Source organism: Cryptomeria japonica, chromosome 1, assembly GCF_030272615.1.
Source record: "Cryptomeria japonica chromosome 1, Sugi_1.0, whole genome shotgun sequence".
Classification (NCBI taxonomy): Eukaryota; Viridiplantae; Streptophyta; class Pinopsida; order Cupressales; family Cupressaceae; genus Cryptomeria; species Cryptomeria japonica.
This window is the reverse complement of record NC_081405.1, coordinates 21,228,195-21,246,474: the sequence shown is the minus strand read 5'-3', so window position 1 is coordinate 21,246,474 and position 18,280 is coordinate 21,228,195.

Below are 18,280 nucleotides of genomic sequence, written 5' to 3'. Positions count from 1 at the left end.
GGAAACTCCAGGCATTGATGATACGTAGATGGTACTACATTCATTTCATGAATCCATGGCCTGCCTAGTAAGATGTTGTATGAAAGATGAAGATCTAGGACTTGAAAAATGACATCTCTTTCTACATGTCCTACCCTAATCGGTAATCGTACTCGACCCATAGAGTTTATTTCTTCTTCATCATAAGCCTTGATTGTTATCTTCTTTGTTGGATCAATAACATTTGCAGAAAATCCCAGCTGTGTCAGTAGATTGTATGTACAGATATTCAACCCAACCCAGCACCTCTATCTATCAAAACAAGTTTAACTCAGTGTTTATGGATCATGGCTTCAATGTGTAATGGCTAGTTATGTGGGTGACTCAGTGAGTTATCATCTTCTTCAGAGAAAGTGAGATAATGAGGTGAGGTCAGGTGACCCACCATAGATTGAAACTGATCTACGTCTAAATCTTTAGGGACACCAGTGGTAAGTAAAGCCTTGTCCAGGACCTCTCTATGAGCAGAAGAGAACTTAAGCAATTCCAAAATGGAGATTTGAGCATTGGTTCTCTTTATTTGTTCGACAATACTATAACCAGGAGAAGACGATGAAGCCAGTTGTTTTGATTTGGCCATGATTGTTTCTGTTTGTCTATTTGGTAGATTTGATGTTGTTTGATCAAAAGTTGAGGAACTAGAACCTAGGAGAGTAATCTTCCTTTGAGCACGAGTCATGGCATTAGCATCTTGTGCTTCCTTTTGGTGATCCTGGACTATGATCACATTGCAATATTCAGGTTGATCATATTCAATCATGTTGATCACATTATCTTTGTTAGTGTAGGTATAATTGACTCTAGCTCCTCCCTTGGATTTTGAGGAATCTCCTTGTTCATAAGTCAGTAAGGGATCTTTAAAGGCCTTATGATCAGCATTAGTCACATGATTTCCAACAAAGATCTTGCCTACGTCAATAAGATATTGGATTTCATGTCAGAGTTTAATGCAATTGTTTATGTTATGTCCCTTGTTCCGATGGTAGTCATAGTATTCATTTTCTCTCCACCATTTGGGTTATATGGTCCAGAATTGTCTGGCAATGTTATCAGATTATTTGCCAATAAGGTTTTAAAAGTGGATTCATAAGATTCATCTAGAGGAGTTAAATCACGCTTAGGTTTTGAGAGCCAAGGCTTTTCTTTAAACCATTCTCTTCTTTTCTTTGGAGGATTTTCTGTCGCAGTTTCAACTGCCTTGAGTGCTTGCATGCCACAGGCCAAGTTAAATATTGTGGATTTTGTTTTTTCTTGGACAATATCCACCACTCCATCACTAACTACATTTTTGTTGTTATCTTTGTCAAATTTCCTGTACTTTCTCTTTTCTTTAGAGCTAGAACCTTGCAATGTTTCTTTCCAAAGCGATATATCTCCCTTTTTTATAAGCACATCTTCCATTCTGAGGGCATTATCCACAATTTTGTTGAATGAAGGGTGTACTTGTATCTGGACACTATACTTTAATTCTGGGATTAGGTTGTTGACAAAGATATCTATTTTCTCAAGATCTGGGATAGTCCGTGAATATCTAGAGAACATCTTTCTCCATGATTGGAGAAAAGTGAGAAAGGGTTCTCCTGTCTTTTGTCTGGTATTGCAAAGTTCTATCATGGTTACCGAGTGACGAATCTTGTAAGAGTATTGTTGTAAAATTAGTTGGATTAGTTTTTCAAACATTTTTATTCCTTTGGCTAGACTTGAGAACCATTCCATTGCTTGACCCCCTAAACTTCTGGGGAAAAGGCGCATGAGGTACGTTTGATTGTGCATGAACTCCATACAGGTGGCACAAAACTCTCTAATGTGATCTTGAGGGTCTGAGGTACCATCATATCTATCAAATTTTGGGATCTCAACTCATGAAGGAAATGGAGGCATGTAAAGGTTGTTGTCTGTTGGTATTTTGGTATGGTTTTATCATTGATGTCAACACCTGCTAAATACACCTACTTTGGAGATCCAGCAACATTCACCAGCAATCAGTAAACTATTCAAACAATCACCAGTATATGGTTAACCGGTAGGATATAATGTTCACCGGTACCTGCAATGACATGGAAGACACTTGGTAATGTCGAAGACATCATATGGACACTTTTCCTTGAAGTAATATCATTGGTATATTCTTATTTGCATATTTGCTTTTACCGGCAAATAGGTCCAGGTTATCTAGGGTTACACCGGCAGGTTTATCTTTTCTAGATCAGCATGGCACGCTATGGAGATGATTTATTATTATTATAAAAGCATTAAGCCGACATGTTCAATTAGTTATTGCATCGGATATTGTATTATTTGTAAAATGTTTTATTGTAATATGTTGTAGAGCCGACCTACTAAAATTTGTCTTAGGGTATGGTATAAATGTAAGATCTTATTTGTAAGATCAAGTGAGGAATGTGAAAAAGAATTGTAAGAAGGTATATGCAAGATTAAGTAGAGGTATACACGAAGACATCATTTGAAGGTGAAGCTAGGATTTTGTAGAAGCATATCAGCATTACACCGGTATTGAATCTAGCATATGAAGATGCTATTTTGTGTAGTACATTCTCATTGGATTTAACCATCCAACTGTAGTCAGTGTGACTCCCATTTGTGTTTGAGCAGTGAGCTCTAGGCTGTTGGCCTTTCTGCATGTGCAGACCCCTCTTTGTACACTTACTATCTATAGTAGTATCATCTGATTGTGGGTAAGGTTTCCCACTGTGTTTTTTCCCCTTACAGGGTTTCCACGTACAAATATTTGTGTTGTGTGTTATGGTTGACTTTGTGCTTATGTTTCATTCATTAATTCTTACTAGTACAACATTTCCTGTTAACACTGTTTACCGGCACATTTAACTGTCTTATCGGTATTAAGCATTAAGTTGGTAAATAAGATTTTGGTTTGAATTTATTAGACAACTGATTCACCCCCCCCCCCTCTCAGTTGTCCCCAGGATCTACAATTGGTATCAGAGCATAGTCCTCTTTTTTTGCAGAAGTTTAACAACTTGAGGAGATCCAATGTCTACTAATTATTTCAGAAAGGATAGTCCTAAACTTAATGGAACCAACTATGGAATATGGAAAATCAGAATGGAGACACATCTGAATTGCATTGGTAAAGACATCTGGGAAGTTACTAAGAATGGTTATACTACTGATGTAGTTGGTCAGCCTGCTCCTATTACTTTAGGTAAAGATGAAGAAAATGATTGCAAAGCAAGAGAAGCACTTTTGAGCGCATTATCAGATCAACAAATCATGGGATTATCAGATAGATCTACTGCAAAAGCTATTTGGGATCATTTGGAAACACTGAATGAAGGGCATTCCATAGTCAAAATTGCAAAACTTGAAAGCTTTCGAGTCAGGTATGAACATCTAAAAATGGAAGAAGATGAAAGAATTTCTACTTTTATGGAAAGAGTAAATGAAATTGTCTTAGGTATCAAATGTTGTTGAGGAACCTTGAGTGAAGATGAGATTGTTTCAAAAATCTTAAGAGGTTTTCCACCGGCATGTAAAATGAAGGTTACTGCTATTAATGAGTTGAGAACAATTCCTAATGCATCAGTAACTAGGGATACATTGATTGGAAAACTTTTAGCTTTTGAAATTGAGGAATTTGGTCATGTTGCTACTATAAAAACTGATTTGGCCTTCAAAGCATCAACATCATCTGCTCCATCTTTTGACAAATCAGACTGGAGAGCCTTTTATGCAAGAGAACTTGAAGAAACCAGGAAGGAGAATGAAGAGCTTGAAGAACTTGAAGCACTATTTGCAAGAAAAATGCCAAAAGGTCCAATTGGAAGTAAGTATGAAGGTAAAGCACCCTTTAAATGTTTCAACTGCAATAAGATTGGTCATATGGCTTCAAGATGCCCTGATAGACATGCTAGACTAAGAGAAGAAGCTAGAAGGACATACAAACCTAATCCTGAATATCAGAGATACAGATTTAAGAAAAACAAAGATAAATCTTGTTACATTGCTGATGAAGGTGTGACTGATGATTCTGATGAGGATCCAGTAGACAACGGATGGGTCTTTGTTGCTATAACAGAAGATCAACCGGTACCTATTGCTCAACCAGTAGAACAAGCCCTAGTAGCTAAAGTTGAATCAAAGGATGAATGGATTATTGACTCAGGATGCTCACATCACATGACTGGAGACAAAGGCAAATTCTTGAACTTTCAAGAATACAATGGAGGTTTAGTAAGATTCAGAGATGACAAAGCTTGTTCAATCAAAGGTAAGGGTTCAATATCTCTTGATGGTAAACATAACACTGACAATGTTTACTATGTTGAAGGATTAAAACATAATCTTTTAAGTGTTGGTCAATTAGTTGAGAAAGGTTTTCAGTTACAATTTAAAAATGGAAAATGCAAAATCATGAATAGAACTGGTTTGGAAATTGCAACCAGTAATCAGACTAGAGGTAATATCGTTCATTTGGATAACAGTGAAAAGGCATGCTTAATTGCACATATAGATGAAAGTTGGCTATGGCATAAAAGACTATGTCATGTAAATTTTGATTGCATGGTAAAAATCAGTACTTCTAAGGCAGTTAGAGATCTACCTAAAATTATGAAACCTCAGAATACAATTTGCAAGGAATGTCAATTCGGAAAACAAGTTAGAACTAGTTTCAAAAGTATTCCAGAAAAATCCAATAATGCTCTCGATTTAATTCACACTGATTTATGTGGTCCGGCTCGAACCAAAAGCTTACAAGGTGATAGATATTTCATGCTAATTATTGATGATTATTCTAGAATGTGTTGGGTTACTTTTCTCAGGGAAAAATCAGAAACACTTGGGAAGTTCAAACTATTCAAAGCAATAGTTGAAAATGAAACCGGTAAGAAAATTAAATGTTTAAGATCAGATCAAGGAGGAGAATTCACATCTAGAGATTTTAATACATTTTGTGAAGTAAATGGAATCAAAAGACAGTTATCAGCACCTTGGACACCACAATAGAATGGAGTTGTTGAAAGGAAAAATAGAACTATTTTGGATGCAGCAAGAAGTATGTTATCAGAAGAAAATCTACCACATGTGTACTGGAGAGAGGCAGTAAGCATTGCTGTCTATACATTCAACAAAGTTCACATCAAAGGTGAAACTAGTAAGACCCCTCATGAACTATGGTTTGGTAATACTCCTACTCTTAAGTATTTCAGAATTTTTGGAAGTAAATGTTATATTAGAAGAGATGAGTATATTGGCAAGTTTGATCCTAGAAGTGATGAAGGAATATTTCTTGGTTATTCATCTAAAAGTAAAGCTTATAGATGCTTTAATAAAAGATTATAGAAAATTGTTGAGAGTACAAATGTAAAGATTGATGAACAATTCAGAGGAACTTCAAGGTATATAGACAATGAACCGGTAACAGAAATTATGAGAAATGAACCAACAGTAAATCCACCAGTACAGAAAGATGATCCAGTTACTCTGGTATCATCAAAGGATACCATAGTAATTGAAGAACAACAACAGACTAAGACACCCCGGTATGTAAGACTGAATCATTCTGAAGATCAGATAATTGGAAGCAAATTTAAAGGAGTCATGACAAGAGGAAGATTGGCAAATGAAGAGGTATGTCTTATTTCTCAAATTGAACCATTATCTATCAATGAGGCATGTGAAGATAAATATTGGATTAAAACTATGGAAGAAGAATTAGGAAAAATTGAGAAAAATAATACTTGGACATTAGTTCCTCGGCCTGAAAATAAAAATGTAATTGGAACCAAATGGGTATTTAGAAACAAACTCAATGAAGATGGTAAGGTTGTCAGGAATAAAGCAAGACTAGTGTGTAAGGGATATTCTCAGAAAGAAGGAGTTGATTACAATGAAACCTTTGCACCGGGAGCTAGAATTGAGGCAGTTAGATTATTCTTGGCCTTTGCAGCTCACAAGGATTACAAAGTTTATCAAATGGACATTAAATGTGCATTTTTGAATGGAGATCTTGAAGAGGAAGTCTATATTAAACACCCTGATGGATTTTCTTTGATAGATAACAATGATATGGTTTACAGATTAAGAAAAGCTCTGTATGGACTAAAACAAGCTCCAAGAGCCTGGTATGCAAGATTGGATAAGTATCTTTTAAAAATTGGTTTTACTAAAGGAAATGCAGATAGCAATTTATATTACAAAGTAACTAATGATGACATTTTGATTATGGAAGTATTTGTTGATGATATAATCTTTGAAGGAGAAGATGGATTATGCAAAGAATTTTCTCTTAAAATGCAGCATGAATTTGAAATGTCTATGATTGGAGAAATAAAATTCTTTTTAGGATTACAGATTTTACAGACTTTTGAGTCAATCTAAGTACTTGAAAGAACTACTCAAGAAATTTGGGATGGAGAACTCTAAACCGGTAAGCACACCTATGATTACAAATGACGAATTATCTCAAAGGAATGAATCTACACCTATTAATCCAACTAGATACAAATCTATGATAGGAGGTTTACTGTATTTGACACAAACCAGACCTGATATTATGAATGTAGTATGTATAGTTTCTAGATTTTAGAGTAATCCCAAGGAAAATCATGAATTGGCAGTAAAAAGGATTTTCTGGTACTTACAAGGCATAGCAAATCTTAGATTATGGTATCCTAAAGATGAAAATTTTGATCTATATGCATACACAGATGCAAATTGGGCAGGAGATGTGGATGATAGAAAGAACACCACTGGAGGAGCATTCTTTCTTGGAAAGAGATTAGTTTCTTGGTTAAGTAAGAAACAGAGTTGTACATCTTTATCAATAGCAGAATCAGAATATGTTGCAGCAGCAACAAACTGTACACACGTACTTTGGCTTAAGAAAATGTTGAAAGACATAAAGGTAAAATGCAAGGAACCTATTACTATATATTGTGATAATACTGCAGCAATTGATATATCTAAGAATCTAGTATTACATTCTAAAACAAAACATGTTTCTATCAAACTGAATTTTCTAAGGGAAAAAGTTGAAGAAAAGGAAATAAAACTGGTTTATGTGAATACTAAAGAATAGCTTGTAGATATTTTTACAAAACCTTTGCCTAAGGAAACTTTTGAGTATCTCAGAGATCAGCTCAGAGTCTTACCTCCACCGGTAGATACTTAGACAGTTGATGATTGTCATCAACCGGTAGAATTAAATGGACAAATCTTTTATTCCGGTATTTGATGAGGAAGCTACTTCTCAGGGGGAGTAGTTGGTATATTGAATTGGTTGGTATTTTGTATGAACTTGACCTTTTTGTGACTTTGGCATTTGATGTCAAAGGGGGAGAGATATATGGAAAAACATTAAGGAAAAATATGGAAAAATGCATTATCTTTTTGAGGAGAGATTGGTATTGTAAATAAATCTTTGTATAAACACATATTACTCCTAGGGGGAGAATTGGTTTTTGTACTTGGCATTTCTATTTTGGCACTTTGATGGTTTTTCCATCTTGTGTTGCCATCAATGCCAAAGGGGGAGATTGTTGGTATTTTGGTATGGTTTTGTCATTGATGTTGTAGACACCTAAAAATGGTCAACGCTTGCGGAGTCATACTTTAACATTTGCGCATTGCCTTATTTTAGGTTTTTGCGTAGCATTAACATTTCTCCTATGTCACGCACTTGATCTTTGATTTGTGAACATCAAGTCATTCTTCTACATTCTTCTATCATCTCGCCTTCGAATTTGGTCTTGTTGACAACAATCTTCAGTCATGATTTTGGTCGATCTTTGTCCTTGTCAATCTTGTCATATTGCGATCGATTCGTCATCGATCCTTGTCCTTTTCAATCATGTCAATTTGGTCAATTTGTCATTGATTTTTGTCAACCAACCTCAATCAAATCATTTATCAACACTGGTCATTTATCAATTCAAAATCATGATCGAATCGACATTAATTATCTATCGTCAAGACCTAATTGTCGCTCTTGCATGGCTAATTCATCTTCCAAGGTTTTATGATTTATTCATTTAATCTTGTTTGTCATTTTCCCTCTAGGTTAAATAATTTATTTATTTATCCTAAGTCTTCTTATCACAATTAAATGTTTATTTAATTGGCTAATTAATTCCTCCTATTTTTGTAAATTAATTAATGAATGAGAAATTATTAATTAATTTACCTAATTTGCATCAATTTCCTAATTTCCAAGTCATCATTTCTAACCTAATTTTCTAATTTCTCTTAAATTCCTAAATGTCTATTTCTATTTCAAAATCTTGTCATAAATCCTTGCATAGCGATTTGTCATAAATTGTCATAAATTGTCATAAAATCCTTGCATAGCAATTTGTCATAGACATGTCATAATTTTGCTATTCTTGATTTGAATTTCCATTCGAATCACTATCATGCTAATCTTGTCATCTCTCCAATTCTTCTATAAATTGGATGAATTTCTTCAATCAAACCCCTTGATTCCTAGCCGCTAATCCCTGATCAGATTATTGAACTTACGCTTCGAGTATTCTTGAATATCAATCTTGCTTTCATAATTAGGTATATGCACTTGAAGGTGAGATCCACAACAAACCTATTGGGAGAAGAAAGAAGAAAAATGGAGCTGCATGGAAGAAGCATCCAAATCGTCATCTGGTTTGCATGAATATTTGCTTTTGAATGCTTTGTTTTCATGTCTCTATTGAGTGTGCTTAGGATTAGATCATTGCAATGTGTGTTTGGGATTGAGCTAATAATGAATAATATGTCCTTTTATATATTGCTTTGATGATTCCTAATTCCGATGCTACATTAATTGGTGAACCCGATGTGAAAAACTAACCTTCTAACCTCTTTATGGTGTTTTGAGTGCTCTCAAGTTGATTTGCAGGCCAAAAAACCCAAAAACAGGGTCGTGCAGGGTATTCTGGAGACTCCTGTGCCTGTGTGATGCAACCTGCACCTGTGTTGAGCATTCTGCGCTTGTGTAGGTGACATTCTGCGCTTGTGTCATGGGTTCTGCGCCTGTGTCATGAGTTCTGCGCCTGTGTAAAGTCCAGAACAGAGGTAAAAAATGCAGTGTTTACTTGAAATTTTTGGTGTTTTTGCATTTTGTTTTTTGTGCTTTGGATTTTGGTACTAATTATTTGTGCAGAATCTTGGCATACACATGGCAAAGACTATAAATCAAACTACTAACATGTGTTATGCAGAATCGATGGTCAAAGACAACAAATCAAACCTCTAACTTGGGTTTTGCAGGTTGCCTTGGAGAAACAACCAAACTGTGTGTTTGAGATTTTTAATTAGGCACTTAGTGATTTAAAAATAGGTGGGAATGAACATTTGTTTGCTTTGATTGTTAAGTATGACATTAGAGTAGGAGAGTATGCTCTCATCCTTCATAGGGTGATCAGAAATCCAGATCTTCGATACCATGCTTGTGTTGTTGATTGTGTGTCACATTTAGAGGGCCTACCTTCCCGACCACTTTGCTTTTGCAAGCAAGTGATAATCGTGAGAAGGGAACGACCCAAAGTGAGTATGGCTAGAATTCCTTGGCATTCTAACTCACTATAAAAAAATAACCGATGAGCGAAAGCTTTGAAGGAAGTGTTACGTGGGAATTGCAGTTACTTGGGAAGTGATGACCCTTGGACTCTTTCTCATATCAACATCCAAGTAGGGCCTCTTGGTCTAAATCATGCTTGCACGACTACATTTGTTTGGTATCTTGATGGGCTTAATGTCTCAATCATGCTTGCGTGACATCAAGGAGTAACGCTTAACAGAAATCCTTACTACATACCTTTTTTTTAGAGGCCAAAAACCCTTCTAGTTGCTTGAGAAGGACAAATTCGGATACTTGGAAGAGATACTAAGTTCGCCATGGGGAGATTTCCATGGGGACTGATGCTTGGCTACCCTGAGAAGTGAGTGCCGTGGAGGGGAGCCCGTGGGGTCAAGCATCTATGTATTCTCCTTGAATCCCATAATGAGTCTACCTCTCAAGTACCTAATGTCTTTGCCTACCATAAGAAATGTGGAAATGAGCATGATTGTCTTGAGTCTAAGTTGCAATATCTTGTATTCTTTGTTTGTCAAAAGTTGAATTGTGTATCATTCCAAAAACAAGACAAATTGATTCAAAACAAGGTTAAACATAAGAGCATTTCATCCAACAAATTTCAAAACACCTTCAAATATGGTTGTCAAACATTGTTCAAAATTTTGTCTCAACATGCACGTCACTTACATTTAAGTTCATCCTAAGTTCCATTTTGCAAAAGTCATTGTCAAGTACCAAGGTTAAGTTTCACCTAGGTCATACTCCTTTGCATATCAATAAAGGTCATCCATTTGCATGTGTCCTCTTGCATTAAAGTCATACCATTATCATACATTCATACATTGCATACCCTAGGTCTCTTCATTAAGTTTAGGTTATTATCATGTCATATCAGGGTCATTTGCATAGTAATTGTCCCTTAGCATATAGTGTCAAAACTAGGTTTTGTCATACTTGAGTAATCCAAATCTTGGATAAACCCTAAGTCATTGTTAAGAACTCTAGACCTTATCAAATCTTTTGTCCTTTTGTCATCAATATCATTTCGTCAAACCTAGCTTAGTATCCAAGCATATAGGGGAGACATTGTCATCTTGTCCTTTGTCAATTAAGTCCTTTTGTCCTTTGAGGTCTAGACACATTTCAATTTCCTAAAGGTCTCTTTTAGATTTGCATTCATAAGTTTGTCAAAATCTTCAAAAACAACCAAAAACATAGATTGCACTCTTGCCATAGATTGCATCTTCATCTATTTGGTTCGCATTTAGTTGCATATCATACATTATCCTTGAAAATTTCCAAAAATATTGCATTTGCATAGTGACATGTCTATTGAAACAAGGTTTCAAGCACCAATGATGCAACAAAGTTTGACATATCAACCGACAATGCAATCACAATTCTATCCAACCCAACACAAAGCAGCATTGATCAAACTTTTTATGATGAAACAAGTCTCCAAATACAAAAACTAGAGGAGAAACTAGCTCAAGAAAATGAGATATTGGAACAAAGATTGAAAAACATTCAAAAGAATAGATCACAAATGTCCAAAATGTTTCGAAAACTTCCAGGTCGAAATCCAAATATTGAGCCAATTGATGTCAAATCTCTTCTTGAACGATCAAACATACCAGCTCTCCTCTCCCAAATAGAGATGATGAAACAATTTCAAGAAAAGAGACAACATCAATTTCAACATTATGTGCCTCCACAACAAGAACAAGAAGGTGTTTACTATCAATCAGATTTTCAACCAATACAACCAATGGTTCAACCAATTGTTCAACATATACAACCCACACAACCAATGGTTCAATTTCAACAATATGTCCAACCAACTATACAATGTCAACAAATAGTTCAACCAATGGTGGAATATCAACAAGTTCAATCAACATATCAATGTCAACAACCACAATCACAAATTCAAAAACAAAGGTTGCAACACACACCAAGCCAAATTTTGAACATGTCAAACCAATTTGATCAACATCTAGTTCGAAATCAAAACATGAAATCAAACCAACTCCTTGCCAAACAAGTTCAAATTCCAGATCCAATCATGTCAAAACCTCGAAAGAAAGGTGGCTTTATTGCAATGATCTTAAGGAAACGACCAAGTGAGTTCTTTGAGGAAGATCAAGATAATACAATTATGTCTAGCAATGCCTCATCCCCTCGCAAGCAAATTGACTCCCCAGTGGCGTCTATCCCTACACCTCTAGAAGTTTCACAAGAACCTTCCATGTTGTCCTCATCAAATAATACACCCAAGGATGCAATTATCCAAGAGCTATCCATAATTGATTGCCAAAATAATCCAATTCATGATGCACATCCTTGTCATGTTTCAGAAATACAAAACCCAATGCCACCATGCACTTTATTGCCATTACCTATTTTAGAGGACCCCATTCGAAGTCACTCTTCCTCATGTTCAAGCATTGATTCCTTGCCAAAATCTATCACAAATGTTCAAATTGCATCCCCTTCATGCCAAATCATTGATCTCTTGTCAAAATCCCCCATGCATATCCAAAGTCCAACCCCATGTCAAGAGGATAATTTAGAGCATGAAGAAATGTGTCTTAAAACAAATCAAGATCAAGATCCTGAAACCTTATCATCCCATCCAATTGTTGACTAGGACTCCATGTTCCCAGACACTCACGATGATTCCCCTATTCTTGTCCATCCTATCCAAAGTCCTATTGACATTCCACTTCCTAAGCAAGATCAAGATGTCCCAGTCCATCCAATCCCGAATGATCCCCTTCCATTTCATGAACACAATGTCCTTTCAAATCCCATTGACATTCCACTTCCTAAACAAGATCAAGATATTCCTTCCATCCTTTATGATGATCCCATTAAAAGTCAAGAGCAAAGCAATTTTAAAGAGGAATCCAATGATCTTCCTCCTTGTCAAGGTCAAAGTATCCTTCCAAGTTCATTTCCAACACAAGACCCTATCATTCCTTTAGATCCTCCACAAGATCCACTTGTTCCTCCATCTCCACATCCTAATCCAGCATATACACTCCAAGATCACATTTCTTTTGATGATCTCATTCCATCTCTTGAAGAGCTTGTCATTGAACCATGTCCACTACACAATCCTAGTCCCCCTCATGATCCTAATCCCCCTCATGATTCTAACATGTCAGTGCAAGATGTTCATGAACCCTTGACATGCATAATGGGTTCTTCCACTTTGGTGCAATCCAATCCACTTCAAGATCTCATTATTTCTCTCATATCATATCCACCTCATAATGGACTCGCATCTTCATCCCAAAGAAAAGAGTCTCCTACAAGTCAAGATATTCATAAAGGCAAAGGAGTAGACCTCCATGAGCAAGAACCCCTCCATATCAAAGAATATACTAATGGTCATGGCTATAGAGCTCACACTCAAGGCGTTGGTATCCCTTCAAAGTCAAAATCCAAATGTCCACCTTCCCCATCATCGCTTCCATCCATTTTAGGTCCCTATATCCCTCCATCTCCTATGCAACATCAGCAAAGGCACACATCTTGGAGAACCTTCCATCCATCCCACAGGCCTCCATATCATTCCCATCCACACCGACATTCATTCCCTCTTCCAAACAATTTGAATGCCAAGTATAAAATTAATAAGTCTAAAAATCCACATGTATTCAAGGATCAACATGTCCAATATAATCGACATGTCAAAACAAAGAAAAATATGATCTATAAAGAAAAAGAAATATCCCATAGGCCACAAAGGCCCATTGAGCAAAATAAAGCAAAGTCAAAATATATATGGGTTCCTAAATCCCTTGTGCAAGCAATGCACTCCAAGGAACCACAAAAGCATGAAAAATCAAAAACCATGTGGATCCCTAAGTGGCTCCTTGAAGCACAAAAGCCTAAAGAAACATCAAAATTGGCATCCAAAATTGCTATTCCTCCATCCAAAACTTCCAAGTCTATTCCTTCATCACCTTCTTCATCCATTTTGGGCCCTTATGTCCTAAAATCCATAGCCTTTCCTTTGCCAAAATCTCAATATCCAAAATACATTTTTCCTCCATCAGTCCATCACCCATCAAGGTGTTTGCCAATGTCGATCTTGCCTTCATTTCCATCCACTGAAGCCCAATTCTTCCAATACCCTACCTATTATCCAATGCATATTTTCCATCCTTCCATCCCTTTGATCCAATCCTTTGCATAAATCCTTGCCTTAGTTTCATCTCTTTTTCCATGTCCTTATCCTACCAACGTCTTTGAGCATACTTTTAAAGATCATGGTCCATTTTTTTCAAGGTTACTATCCAAAAAAAAAGACGCTTGAGTCCTTCTTCCATCCCCTATCATGTGTCCATCTTCTATTGAAGAAGTCAAAAATACAAAAAAATCAAAAAAAAAAGTGAAAAAAAAAAAAAGACAAAAGAAAAAAAAAAGTAAAGAAAAAAAAAATAATTCGTCCACTGGTGAAAACCTGGCAAACAGGCACCTTGGGCAAGTACCGTGATGAAAACCTGGCAAACAGGCGTCATGCATAATCTATGAACTTCTTGCATACCGTACTTGGGGGCAGGTTTCCTCCTTCATATCTTATTGCCCTTCACTATCCTATCAAACCCCTGTCATTACCCTTCATATCCTATTGTCCCTCAGGCCCATTTCCTCTTTCCACCTTTGATCTTGACAAGGCTGAGGATCGTCATGAGCATCATGCATCTTGTTTGCAGCTTTTAGTCCATCATAGCTTTTGGTCATTTATCCATTTGCTTATTACAACCTTTCATCCACATTCCCTGTCTTATTGCAACTTTCTGCCACTATCCATTATCCTATCCCGACCTTCAGTCCATGTCCCTTATCCATTCTTGGTCTTGCTTATCCTATCCATATCTTATCACTATCCATACACTCTTTCTGTCCCTTGATCTTGATCTGACATAAGGACACGAAATGCAAAACATGGTTTCAAAAACCTCTTGACATGTCCCTCATGCCATGTCACTGCTTTACATTGTCATATCCAGTCTCTTGTCCCATCATGCAATAGCCCTTGAAAATTGCATCTGTATTGTCTCCATAATAAAAGGCCTTTGTCTTTCCTCTATCCACCAACATTTCAGCAAGCCTATTTATTCACCTGTCATATTCCTTGCCTTGCTAGACACTAGGGGCAAAAAATCTTAAAAATTGAAAAATGTCCTGAAATAATCCTAAAAATCAAATAATGTCCTGAAAAAATCTCTAAAAATCAAATAATGTCCTGAAAAAATCCCCAAAAAATTGAAAAATGTCCTAAAAAAACAAAAAAATTGATAAATGTCCTAAAAAAAACATAAAAAATCGATTAATGTCCTGCAAAAATATCTAAAAACAAAAAAAAATGAAAATCCCTAAAAAAAAAAAAATCATAAAAAGTCCTTAAAAAATGAACACAAAAACATTTCAAAACATTAAAATCCACAAAAACACGCATTTTGTCAATCAAGGATCTCTTTTTGTGAATAAGACAGATTCCTGAGCATCCATCCAACAACTCGCAATTCAATGCTGTGCTTTAATGAAATCATGCTTTAACCCGATGAACTTTTTCAATCAAAACCAAACATTCAAACTGATCACAATTGTCATATCAATCAAATATCAGTCTCAAAATCATTTGTCCTTGTCTCTAATATCATGGGTCTTATACAGGGTGTGGTATACTCGAAACCAAACTGTGTCCTGTCTTAGACGGGGTACCACATGTCCTGAAACCAGACAGCATGATCATCCTATCAGCACTTTCAACTTTTGACAATAAAGATCAAGATGTTTGTCTGATTTGCTTGAATTTGTGTATCTTATCTTTTTATTGATTTATCTTTGGCTTCGATCATGTTCCTATGTTGCTCGATGATGTCACTGAGTGATTTAGAGTGACTGGGTGGCTCATGGTCTTTTTCTTTTTTGATTGTGATTGTCATTTGTCTATGATGTGTCTGTCTTTTGCAAAAAAGGTTGCATTTCAGCTCTGGCCTTCAATGCCATGATGCTACGCATCCATTTTGCTACATAAAAATAAAGGTTCTCACCTACAAAGTGCATTACTGAAAGCAAGTTTTCTTCATCTCTAACTGTCTTCTGTCTCATTTTCTTTTTACTAACATTTCTTCCGTCAGTTCGGATAGTCAGTTTGGTTTAGTGCTCCGATTTCCCCGCACACATATGCTGCATCTTGCATCCATTTGGTTAGTACATTTGCATTACATCAAGCATTTTATCCATTTCATATTATAAATGCATCAAAAACGCATAAGCAAAAAAATATATACATCCATACATCTTCCACAAATGTTCATAAACAGTGCATAAGTCATCCATACATGGAAAATAACATCAGTCATAACATATTGCATCTCATCATATCGATGCATATCATATCATCTGTCACAATAATATCGGAGTACAAAATCGGACTGTCTGTCCCAAGTATGGCCCGCAGGCTGACTATATAATATCACACTACATAATGTCCACTGTCTGTCATAAGGAGCATCTGCCTCTGTCACTGGGTTCTCCCTCTATCCTCCTCATCCCTGCCATGTCTCAAGGATGATGTCCCTCCTATCCCAAGTCCTGCTATTGTGTCTCTCTCTGTGCTCCTGAGTCTATGTCATAGCATGAAGTAGTCAGGTCGGTTCTCCCGTGTGATCAATGGACATTGTCGACTCTGCATCACAATTGGGGCACATTTTCTCAGTTTTAGGGTTTGCTCCTACGGGTTGCATTTCCTCATTTTCATGTCCAAATTAGGGTTTTTTTCATCTACATTGACCTATCCTACCCTTATCCCCCCTTTTCCGATCATTTGCATGTCATTTTGACCAAAACTAGGGTTTTCATGCACTCTTGCGCCTGTGTCAGAAAATCTGCGCCTGTGTCAGGTAACTTGCGCTTGTGTTTTCCTACACAAGCGCAGAAGACATTACACAAGCGCAGAAGACCTCACACAAGCGCAGAAGACATGACACAAGCACAGAAGACCTTACACAAGCGCAGAAGAGACTACACAAGCGCAGAAGACCCTACACAAGCGCAGAAGTCAGTTTCTGCATCCCTTGTGGGCCCCGCAATGTCCCGCAAGCAAGTCAAATTCATGAAATTGGAAACATGGGTTTTTGAGATACATACTGCTGCTCCCACATCATCCGATCATTTGTATGTGTGTACACGTTCTTTGAGGTGATCTACCATTTGAATGTTTGCCATCTCTCTGTAAGTGTCCTTTTCCAGAGCAACAAACCCTCTTCTTGGGCTAGTGCAAATGAACAATTTTCACTCTCTTGGTCCCATTTATAGATCTTTGTCAGTGCATAGATGGACGTGTGTCCTCTCCATCTTATGTTGATCGCGGTCTTGTGCACCTTAAATTGCTTGTCCTTCATGCATCCGGTATCCGATTGTCAGTCCGTTCGATCCTATCGTCTCCTATCATTTTTATCGATCAATTGGCCTCTTTTCTGCATGTTTCCGGCCAATTCCTCGAGGGGGCATGCATATGTCATTATTATTGTCCGGGGCATTTTCATTATTGTTCTTTGAAACAACGCTTAAAATCGCATTGTCTCAAAGAGGGGCAAAATGTAGACACCTAAAAATGGTCAACGCTTGCGGAGTCATACTTTAACATTTGCGCATTGCCTTATTTTAGGTTTTTGCGTAGCATTAACATTTCTCCTATGTCATGCACTTGATCTTTTATTTGCGAACATGGAGTCATTCTTCTACATTCTTCTATCATCTCGCCTTCGAATTTGGTCTTGTTGACAACAATCTTCAGTCATGATTTTGGTCGATCTTTGTCCTTGTCAATTTTGTCATATTGCGATCGATTCGTCATCGATCCTTGTCCTTTTCAATCATGTCAATTTGGTCAATTTGTCATTGATTTTTGTCAACCAACCTCAATCAAATCATTTATCAACACTGGTCATATATCAATTCAAAATCATGATCGAATCGACATTAATTATCTATCATCAAGACCTAATTGTCGCTCTTGCATGGCTAATTCATCTTCCAAGGTTTTATGATTTATTCATTTAATCTTGTTTGTCATTTTCCCTCTAGGTTAAATAATTTATTTATTTATCCTAAGTCTTCTTATCACAATTAAATGTTTATTTAATTGGCTAATTAATTCCTCCTATTTTTGTAAATTAATTAATGAATGAGAAATTATTAATTAATTTACCTAATTTGCATCAATTTCCTAATTTCCAAGTCATCATTTCTAACCTAATTTTCTAATTTCTCTTAAATTCCTAAATGTCTATTTCTATTTCAAAATCTTGTCATAAATCCTTGCATAGCGATTTGTCATAAATTGTCATAAATTGTCATAAAATCCTTGCATAGCAATTTGTCATAGACATGTCATAATTTTGCTATTCTTGATTTGAATTTCCATTCGAATCACTATCATGCTAATCTTGTCATCTCTCCAATTCTTCTATAAATTGGATGAATTTCTTCAATCAAACCCCTTGATTCCTAGCCGCTAATCCCTGATCAGATTATTGAACTTACGCTTCGAGTATTCTTGAATATCAATCTTGCTTTCCTAATTAGGTATATGCACTTGAAGGTGAGATCCACAACAAACCTATTGGGAGAAGAAAGAAGAACAATGGAGCCGCATGGAAGAAGCAT